An 11263-nucleotide genomic window follows, 5' to 3' on the forward strand; every position below is an offset into this window, starting at 1 on the left:
AATAAGAAAACCTCCAATACACTTGAAAACTAAACCACAGAGTCTAAATAATCCATGGACCAAAAAAGGGAAGTCCCAAGGAAAAATTTTAATAGAGTGAAATAAATAAAAAAGATAACAAAACATATCAAGATTTATGGGGCACAGTTAAAGCAGCACTAAAAGGAGAACGTTACTTTGCCAACAAAGGTCCATCTAGTCAAGGCTATGATTATGGATGTGAGAGTTGCACTGTGAAGAAAGCTGAGCACCGAAGAATTGATGCTTTTGAACTGTGGTGTTGGAGAAGGCTCTTGAGAGTCCCTTGGACTGCAAGGAGATCCAATCAATCCATCCTAAAGGAGATCAATCCTGGGTGTTCATTGGAAGGACTGGTGTGGAAGCTGAAACTCCAATACTTTGGCCACCTCATGTGAAGCGTTGATGCATTGGAAAGACCCTAATGCTGGGTAGGATTAGGGGCAGGAAGAGAAGGGGACGACAGAGGATGAGATGGTTGGATGGCATCACCAACTCGATGGACATGGGTTTGGATAGACTCTGGGAGTTGGTGATGGACAGAGAGGCCTGGCGTGCTGCAATTCATGTGGTCACAAAGAGTCGGACACAACTGAGCGACTGAACTGAGCTGATACTTGTAACTTATATAATATTATGTATCAACTGTATCTCAACTGAAAAGACCCATCTATATGCTGCTTACAATATACTCACTTTAGAGGTAAAGACACATACATACTGCAGGTGAGGGAGATGGAAAAGATATTTCATGCAAATGAAAATGACAAGAAAGCTAAGATAGCAATACTCATATCAGACAAAGGAGACTTTACAATACAACAAAAGATAAAGAAGGGCATTATATAATGATTGAAGGATCAATATAAGAAAAGGATATAACATTCATTAACATATGTGCATCTAATCTAGGGGTACCTAAATATATAAAGCAAACATTAATAGACATGAAGGAAGAAGTTGACAATAATTTAAATCCCCAATAATAATAGGGGACTTTAACACCCACTTACATCAATCGACAGATCATCCAGACAGAAATCAATAAGGAAAAGGTGGTCTTAAATAACATATCAGACCAGTTAAACTTAATTGATATCTATAGAACATTCCATCCAAAACAGCAGAACACACATTCTTTTCAAATACACATGGAATAGATCCAGGATAGATCACATGCTAGGTCACAAAACAAGTCTCAATAAATTTAAAGAGATAAAAATTACATTAAGTAGCTTTTCCAAACAGAAGGGAAACTGGGTATCAATTACAGAAAGAAAAATGGGGAAAACACAAATATGTGGAGACTAAACAACATGCTACTTAAAAAAAAAAGGATCAACAGGTAAATCAGAAAATACTTTGAGACAAGCGAAAATAAATCTTTCCAAAGTTTTCAGGAAGAAGCAAAAGCAATTCTAAAGGGAAGTTTATAGTTATACAGACCTACCTCAAAAAACACGTAAAACCTCAAATAACCTAACCTATCATCCAAAGAAATTAGAAAAAGAAGAAAAAACAAAGTCCCAAATCAGTAAAAGGAGAAAATAATAAAAGATCAGAGCAGAAAGAATAATATAGAGGCCAAAAAATAATAGATAAGATTAACGAAACAAAGGGCTAGTCTTTTGAAAAAATAAACATAATCTTAGACAGACTCATTAAGAAAACAAGAAGAGAGTACTGGCTTCAGCAGCACATATACTAAAATTGGAATGATATGGAGAAGATTAGCATGGCCCCTGTGCAAAATGATATGCATATTTGGATGCATTCCAAACTTTAAAAAAGAGAAAGACATGAAAAAAAGGGAAGGGGACCCAAATAAACAAATAAGAAATGAAAGAGGAGAAATTATAATCAACATCACAGGGAGTGAAAAAATGATAAATGGTCCAATGGTTAAGAATCCACCTTGCAATGCAGGAGAAATGGGTTCAACCCCTGGTCAAGGAATAAAGATCCCACATGCCACAAAGCAATTAAATCCATGTACCACAATTACTGAGTCTACATGCTCCAGAGCCCATGTGCTGCAACTAGAGAGCCTGCATGCTGCAACTACTGAAGCTCATGTACCACTACTAGAAAGTCCACAAACCACAGTGAAAGATCCTGCATGATGCAACAAAGACCCTGTGTGCTGCAACCAAGACCCAATGCAGTCAAACAGATTAAATAAATAAAAAGGATACTACAAAACAATTATATGCCAACAAATTAAACAACCTAGAAGAAATGGATAAATTTCCAGAAACATACAGTCTTCCAAAACTGAATTGGAAGAAATAGACAATCTGAACAGATCAATCACTAGTAGTGAAACTGAATCAGCAAAAAACAAAAAGTTTAGTTGTTCTGTCGTGTCCGATTCATTGTGACCCCATGGACTGTAGCCCACCAGGCTCCTCCGTCCATGGGATTTTCCAGGCAAGAGTACTGGAGTGGGTTGCCATTTCTTTCTCGAAACAAAGCAAAATAAAACAAAAAAAAATTCCCAGCAAACAAAAATCCAGGACCAAAAGCCTTCACAGGATAAGTCTAACAAATATAATAAAAGCTGAAGTTTATTCTTCTCAAACTATTACAAAGAAAACTGAAGAGAAAGGAACACTTCCAAATTCATTCTATGATGCCACCATTACCCTAATACCAAAACCAGAAAAAGATACTACCAAAAAGAAAGGAAATTACAGGCCAATAACTCTGATGTCTATAGACACAAGAGTTCTCATCAAAATATTAACAAACCAAATTCAATAATATATTAAAAGGATCATACACCACAATCAGTGAAATTTATTCCAGGGTGCAAGAATAGTTTGATATCTGCAAATCGATCAAAGTGATCCATCACACTAATAAAAGGAGAGATTAAATCACATGTTGAGATTAAATCTCAACAGATTTAAAGAGCATTTCAAAAACTTCCACATCCATTCATGATTTTAAAAAACCTCCCATCAAAGAGGGAGATTATATATGACAAAACCATAGCTAACATCATATTCGATGTGAAAAGCTGAAATCTTTTCCTTCAAAGTTGGGAACAAGACAAAGAAATCCACTCTTGCCACTTCTATTTGAGATAGTGTTAAAATTCCTAGCCAGCAATTAGACAAGAAAAAGAAATAAAAGGTATCCAGATTGGAAGGGATGTGACAGTAAAGATGTCACTATTTGCAGTAACATATTATATATAGAAAACTCTTAAGTCTGTAAGCCAAAAAACTATTCGAACCAATAAATGAATTCAGTAAAGTCTTGGGATAAAGGATTAATATAGGGAAATATTTTTCTATACACTAGTAATGAACTATCAAAAAGAGATAGCAAGAAAACAATTTAAAATCATATCACAAAGAATAAAATACCTAGGAATAAACTTAACCAGGAAGGTGAAATATCTGTACTCTAAAAACTGTAAAACATTGATGAAGGAAATTGAAGATTATACAGAAAAGAAGGGAAAGATATCCTGTGTTCATGGATTGGAAGAATTAATGTTGTTAAAATAACCATACTACCCAAAGAAATCTACATATTTAATGTAATACCTATCAAAATATCCATGATATTTTTCACAAAACTAAAATGACCTTAAACCAAAAAAAGAGACCAAATAGCCAAAGCAAGCATGACAAAAAAGAACAAAGCAGGAGGTATCATGCTTGCTGACTTCAGGCTTTACTACAAAGCTGTGGCCCCAAAAGAAATGAGAACTCAAATTTACGCAAAAACCTGTACACAGATGTTGATAGTAGCCTTATTCATAATAGCTCCAACCTAGGCACAATATAGATGCCCTTCAGTGGTTGAATGTCCACAGAAATCTGAGGACAGATGCTGCAGTTTAGACTCAGACTGTTTGTGACTTTCCAGAGAATGAATACATGATTGGAGCAGAGTCAGGATGTATGCTGAGAGGCTCAGAAAGAAAAATGATGACACACTAGCAGAACTGAATAATTCAGTCTATAATTGGTAGATATTGAACTGCATCTGTAAGGCCTTAAAGTTTCCAAATCTGCTTCAGTCCAAAGCACTTAGGAAATACAGACTCAGTAGGGCAGCCTCCTAGGCTTACCGAGCAGCATGTGTTTTTCCTTCTTTGGCAGAGATGAGCCTTGTCATCTGTTCTCCTACATTTAGAACAACCTGTGAATAACTTCACGGGCAAAGTGACCCACTTTGTGAAACACAAGTTTTCTGTGTGGATTTATGGGTGCTTGTGTAAGATGTATGTGTATGCAATATGCAGTTTGTAATCCTCAGAAAGGTTGTTGTTGTTGTTAAGTCACTGCTGCTGCTGCTGCTAAGTCGCTTTAGTCGTGTCCGACTCTGTGCGACCCCATAGACGGCAGCCCACCAGGCTCCCCCGTCCCTGGGATTCTCTAGGCAAGAACACTGGAGTGGGTTGCCATTTCCTTCTCCAATGCATGAAAGTGAAAAGTGAAAGTGAAGTCGCTCAGTCATGTCCGACTCTTAGCAACCCTATGGACTATAGCCTACCAGGCTCCTCCGTCCACGGGATTTTCCAGGCAAGAGTACTGCAGTGGGGTGCCATTGCCTTCTCCGTGTTAAGTCACTAAGTTGTGTTAAACTCTTTGCAACCCCATGGACAGCAGCATGCCAGTCTTCCCTGTCCTTCACTGTCTCCCAGAGTGTGTTTAAATTCATGTCATTGAGTCAGTGATGCTATCTAACCATCTCATCCTCTGCCACCCTCTTCTCCTTTTGCTTTCAGTCTTCCCCAACAGCACTGGCCACAGGACTGGAAAGGGTCAGTTTTCATTCCAATCCTAAAGAAAGGAAATGCCAAAGAATGCTCAAACTACCACACAATTGCACTCATCTCACACGCTAGTAAAGTAATGCTCAAAATTCTTGAAGCCAGGCTTCAATAGTATGTGAACCGTGAACTTCCAGCTGTTCAAGCTGGATTTAGAAAAGGCAGAGGAACCAGAGATCAAATTGCCAACATCCGCTGGATCATGGAAAAAGCAAGAGAGTTCCAGAAAAACAGAATCTGCTTTACTGACTATGCCAAAGCCTTCGATTGTGTGGACCACAACAAACTCTGGAAAATTCTGAAAGAGATGGGAATACCAGAACACATGACCTGCCTCTTGAGAAACCTGTATGGAGGTCAGGAAGCAACAGTTAGAACTGGACATGGAACAACAGACTGGTTCCAAATCGGGAAAGGAGTACATCAAGGCTGTGTATTGTCACCCTGCTTATTTAACTTATATGAAGAGTTCATCATGAGAAATGCTAGACTGGATGAAGCACAAGCTGGAATCAAGATTGCCAGGAGAAATATCAATAACCTCAGATATGCAGATGACACCACCCTTATGGCAGAAAGTGAAGAAGAACTAAAGATGAAAGTTGTTCTTGATGAAAGTGGAAGAGGAGAGTGAAAAAGTTGGCTTAAAACTCAACATTCAGAAAACTAAGATCATGGCATCTGGTCCCATCACTTCATGGCAAATAGATGGGGAAACAGTGACAAACTTTATTTTTCTGGGCTCTAAAAATCACTGCAGATGGTGTTTGCAGCCATGAAATTAAAAGATGCTTGCTCCTTGAAAGAAAAGTTATGCTAGATAGCATATTAAAAAGTGAGACATTACTTTGCCAACAAAGTCAAAGCTGTGGTTTTCCCAGTAGTCATGTATGGATGTGAGAGTTGGACTATGAAGAAAGCTGAGTGTTGAAGAATTGATGCTTTTGAACTGTGGCATTGGAGAAGACTTTTGAGAACCCCTTGGACTGTAAGGAGATCCAACCAGTCCATCCTAAAGGAGATCATCCCTGAATATTCATTGGAAGGACTGATGTTGAAGCTGAAACTCCACTACTTTGGCCACCTGATGTGAAAAACTGACTCATTTGAAAAGATCCTGATGCTAGGAAAGATTGAAGGTGGGAGGAGAAGGCGACTACAGAGGATGAGATGGTTGGATGGCATCACCGACTCGATGGACATGAGTTTGAGTAAACTCCGGGAGTTGGTGATGGACAGGGAGGCCTGGTGTGCTGCAGTCCATGGGGTCACAAAGAGTCAGAGATGACTGAGCGACTGACCTGAACTGAACTTCCCCAGCATTAGGGTCTTTTCCAGTGCTTCAGCTCTTCGCATTTGGTGGCTAAATTATTGGAGTTTCAGCTTCAGCATCAGTCCTTCCAATGAATAGTCAGGGTTGATTTCCTTTAGGATTGACTGGTTTGATCTCCTTGCAGTCCAAGGGACTCTCAAGAGTCTTGTTTAGGACCACAATTCGAAAGCATCAATTCTTCTGAGCTCAGCCTTCTTTATGGTCCAACTCTCACATCCATACATGACTACTGGAAAAACCATAGCTTTGACTATACAGTCCTTTGTGTAATCAGGCTAAGCGATGTCTCTGCTTTTTAATATGCCGTCTAGGTTTGTCATAGCTTTTCTTCTAAGGACCTGCTGCTGCTGCTAAGTCGCTTCAGTCGTGTCCGACTCTGTGCAGCCCCATAGACGGCAGCCCACCAGGCTCCCCCGTCCCTGGGATTCTCCAGGCAAGAACGCTGGAGTGGGTTGCCATTTCCTTCTTCAATGCATGAAAGTGAAAAGTGAAAGTGAAGTCGCTCAGTCATGTCTGACTCTTAGCAACCTCATGGCCTGCAGCCTACCAGGTTCCTCCGTCCACGGGATTTTCCAGGCAAGAATACTGGAGTGGGTTGCCATTGCCTTCTCTACTTCTAAGGAGCAAAAGTCTTTTAATTTCATGGCTGCAGTCACCATCCACAGTGATTTTGGAGCTCAAGAAAATAAAATCTGTAACTGCTTTCACTTTTTCCCTGTCTATTTGCCACAAAGTGATGTTAGACCTCACCAAGCGAGCAAACAGCACCAGACTACATCAGAGACACGGTCCTCAAAATACCACAAGATGGCAGCACATGCACACAACATTTGAAGTTCCTTCATCCAGAAAAGTGAAAGTGAAAGTTTAGTCACTCAGTCAAGTCTGCCTCTTTGTGACCCCATGGACTGTAGCCCACCAGGCTCGTCTGTCCACGGGATTTTCCAGCCAAGAGTGGGTTGCCATTTTCTTCTCCAGAGGATGTTCCCGACCCAGGGATCGAACCCAGCTCTCCCACATTGTAGGCAGATGCTTTACTGTCTGAGCCACCAGGGAAGTCATCCAGAGAACAGTGCAATTAAACTGTTCCCTGTTAATACTCCTGGCATCCTGGAAAACTCTACACTAAAGGTTTATGATGAAGTATCCTTTTATGACAATGTGTTGCAAACACAAAGAATTGTAGGTAAATACATAGATCCAAGAGATGGCCAGAGGGACTTCCTTGGTGGTCCAGTGGTTAAGAATCTGCTTTCCAATGCAAGGAATGGGGGTTCAAGCCCTGGTCTGAAAACTAAGATCCCACATGCCATGGGGCAACTGAGCCCACATGGACTTATTAGGGTGTCAGTACTTGACAGGACATCTTTGAGATGTGACTATGGGAACGTACAACTGAGGAGACAAGATCACTGATGGAGAGCTGGGAGGCCAGTGTGTTGGAAATGTTAATATCATCTACCAAGATATTGATCTTACCAAGGAATATGACTAGGGAGGGTTAGAGAAAGTTTCAGTGATTCAGGAAGTGAAACTTCAAGGAATAAACTCATCTACCCAGACTTTCCCTGGAAAAGGAAATGGCAACCTACTCCAGTATTCTTGCCTGGAAAATTCCATGGGCAGAGGAGTCTGGCGGGGTCCTTGGGGTTGCAAAGAGTCAGACACGACTGAGTATACACACACATACCCAGAATTTGGTAGATAACTGTCACCACAATGATGGTAGGAGAAACAATTCCTGGTGAGAAGAAGGGAGCATGTTCCAGGAAAGCAACAGTGAGTGGGGGAGGAAACAGCCCCTTCTCCCCACTTTCAGGTCCACAGAGGCACAAAAAGTTCACAAAACATCCACACCTGAGAGAACAGAGGGGAAAGGTGATCTAACACGCCGGCTGCCAGTCACGTGTGGCCGTGAGCACTTGAAATGTGACTGGTGTGACTGAGGAACTGAATCTTTAAGAACTGAATTCCAATCAAGTTAAAAGCTGAAGCTATATAAAAATTTTTTCTGTTAGTCACAGATCTATAGTTTTGGTAGGACTACATTTCACTTTAACTGTTGAAAATCCAAATTGAAATATGCTCTAACTGCAAAATACACACCATATTTCAAAGACAATATTTAAGGTAAGTTTAAATATATTAATATTTTTATAAATAAAAATAATAATAAATAATTAAATATTTCCTTCCCCAATGCATGAAAGTGAAAAGTGAAAGTGAAGTCGCTCAGTCTTGTCTGACTCTTAGCGATCCCATGGAATGCAGCCCGCCAGGCTCCTCCATCCATGGGATTTTCCAGGCAAGAGTACTGGAGTGGGGTGCCATTGCCTTCTCTGGTTGTTTGTTATTGTTTAGTCACTAAGTCGTGTCTGATTTTGTGACCCCCATGGACTGTAGTGGATTGCCATTTCCTTCTCCATCATTAATATTTGAGTGGGTTGCCATTTCCTTCTCCATCATTAATGCTTGCAAGATGGCAATTTTTCTAATTCTATCATTCCTTTTGCTTCTATTAGCTGGAATTCTTCTATAAAGGGAAATTTTTCTTTATTAACTACTTGGTTTTCCTGCTATGGGACTTCCCAGGTGGCACAGTGATAAAGAACCCACCTGGCAAGGCAGATGATGCAGGAAATGCAGGTTCCACCTCTGGATCAGGAAGATCCCTTGGAATAGGAAATGGCAAGCCACTCCAGTAATCTGGCCTGGAAAATTCCATGGACAGAGGAACCTGGTGAACTATATAGTCCATGAGGTCGTAAAGAGTCGGACACGACTGTGCACACACCACTTTTCCTGCTATGTAGGTGATCTTATCAAGGATAAATGTTTGATTCTGTCCATTTGTTTACCAATTGTCAAAGAACTGAATTTTGCCCTGGTAACTTCTAGTGGTGACAAATGCAGGGCTTTTGTTCTTTCATTTTTTTCTTGTATCATTATAATATGCTTCAGTCTATTATCTGTTTTGGTGCTGAACTGTTCAATCTTAGGTGAGTGCAAGTTCCTTCAGATTGGCTTGTATGCTTTTTTACCTCTCTGATACCTTCCATTTTTAGGCATAATAGATATCCCATGCTCCTGTCCTTCAAGTCCTGCCCTACACCTGTTGAAATCTATTTTCTGCTGGTCCACTGACAATCCACAGCCTTTCTTGATGCCGCCTGTTCCTTAGCACATATCTGGGCCTTTCCTTTAGCTAACAGTTGTGGTCGTGAGAATCTGCTCTTCACTTGGCAAGATACCTTGGAAATTTTACTCTGTGGGTTTATGTAACCCTTTCTTTTAAGGCCCCTGAAGCTCCTTGCATGCCTGGATCTCATGCTTTGCTTTTTGTTTTGTTTTTCCTCTTAACATGACTGCTTCACAGCCACATAGGCAGATACAGAGGAAAAGCAGGAGAAAGAAGAACATTCTGGAGGGCCAGGTTGGCCCTTAAAAGAATCCAGTTTTGATTCAAGCACTGCCTTCCTCTTTCCTCTCCAATCACTGTTTCCCTTGGCCAGAGTGGATGGCTTAGCTGAGGCAACTTCTGGAATGGGCATTTGACATCCAATATCCAAAGAACATCCAAAGGGCTTCCCTGGTGGCTCAGACGGTAAAGCGCCTGCCTACAATGTGGGAGACCTGGGTTCAATCCCTGGGTTGGGAAGATCTCCTGGAGAAGGAAATGGCAACCCACTCCAGTATTCTTGCCTGGAGAATCCCAGGGATGGGGGAGCCTGGTAGACTACAGTCCATGGGGTTGCAAAGAGTCAGACACGACTGAGCAACTTCACTTTCATTCAAAGAACAAATTCCCACTTGCTATTATTCACTTCTGATTCTTCCTCCATCTCTGAGGTCAGAGAGAAAGTGGGACAGGGAGCAGTGAGTGGAGCTGCAGAAGCAGGGATGGACTGGAGCTCTAGGTGAGAGCGAAGGCCCAGGGCTCACTGCTGGATGTGTTTCAGGGATATGGGGCATCAAGGAAGCTGGGGAAGAGGAAGGGAGGTATAGTGAGGCAGAGTGAGACTCAAGGGTGGAGTGAAATTACCTGCTGTCCATACACCAGCTGGAAGTTCTGTTGAACAAATGTTGGTTGTTGTTGTTCAGTGCTTTGTTTATTTAGCATGATGAAGTGGTTGTGAGACCATTTTGTTCTGAGGTTGCTCAGGACTCAGATTACATCCATTCTCATTTGCATACCAAGATATCCACATCTCCAAATGGCACCAGCCCTCATGGTCTCATTTCAGTATAACCAAGGGAGCCATGACGTGCCCACTAAAGGAATGGTGGCAGGCTCAGCTTGAAAAGATGGGTAGGATGTAGAGTTAGGCAGAGGCTGTAGGGCTGTGGCCCATGAGAGGGCAGCAGCCAGGACTGGGATATTCCAGTGGTGACTCAGCACAGGGCTGGGTGATGCCACCAGACCGTCTAGGAAGTCATTGGCCCTGGACTGATAAATTCTTTCCTCACTCCCTCTCACTGCTCACCCAGCTGTGGAAAGAAGCCCTGAGTTTGTCGTGACACTATGGAAGAAGTTGGCTAGTTTATGAGGTCAGAACAGCACCAGTGGGTGTTTACAGCACTCATTAAATTTCAATGTTAGCTTTGAAGGTCATCTTGTTCAAAAAGGCAGATGTGGGGTTGCCCTGAATGTCCAGTGGTTAAGAATCCTTCTTCCAATGCAGGGGACATGGGCTTGATCCCTAGTCAAGGAAATAAGATACCATATACTGTAGGGCAACTAAGCCCACGAGCCAACACTAAGACCTGACGCAGCCAAATAAATAACTGTTAAAAACAAAAAAAGTCAGTTGGTGAAGCATCCCATCTCATGCAGGGAAGGGCCCTCACTATCCTTGAGGCATCTCAACTTTACACTGTGCTGATGGTCAAGAACCCTTAAAATATAGATGAGATGTGTATAGTCTGGGTCACCTGTCACATAGTAGGAACTCAGTAAAGGTTTGTGGAATGAATGAATGAATGCATAAACAATGTCTTCTTGGCAGAGCAGGAGCTGAAGACAGTCCTCTGAGTATAAGCAGAAAGTGTCTGGGCCTTTAAGTTTGTCCTAACCATCCCACCTCCCCTTCACGTTTAAGGAGAATCCAAATGGAAGTGCT

At 41.5% G+C, this 11263-nt stretch overlaps 1 non-coding gene across 1 annotated transcript; it reads left to right on the forward strand.

The window, feature by feature from the left end:
* The first annotated feature begins 1698 nt into the window (after nucleotides 1-1698).
* Nucleotides 1699-1803, forward strand: LOC145533565 (U6 spliceosomal RNA). Its single transcript, XR_014074167.1, has one exon. It is a non-coding gene; the product is annotated as a U6 spliceosomal RNA (small nuclear RNA).
* The last annotated feature ends 9460 nt before the right edge of the window (nucleotides 1804-11263 follow it).

Source organism: Giraffa tippelskirchi, chromosome 13 (assembly GCF_054371585.1).
Source record: "Giraffa tippelskirchi isolate mGirTip1 chromosome 13, T2T-mGirTip1v1.2.pri, whole genome shotgun sequence".
Taxonomy (NCBI): Eukaryota; Metazoa; Chordata; class Mammalia; order Artiodactyla; family Giraffidae; genus Giraffa; species Giraffa tippelskirchi.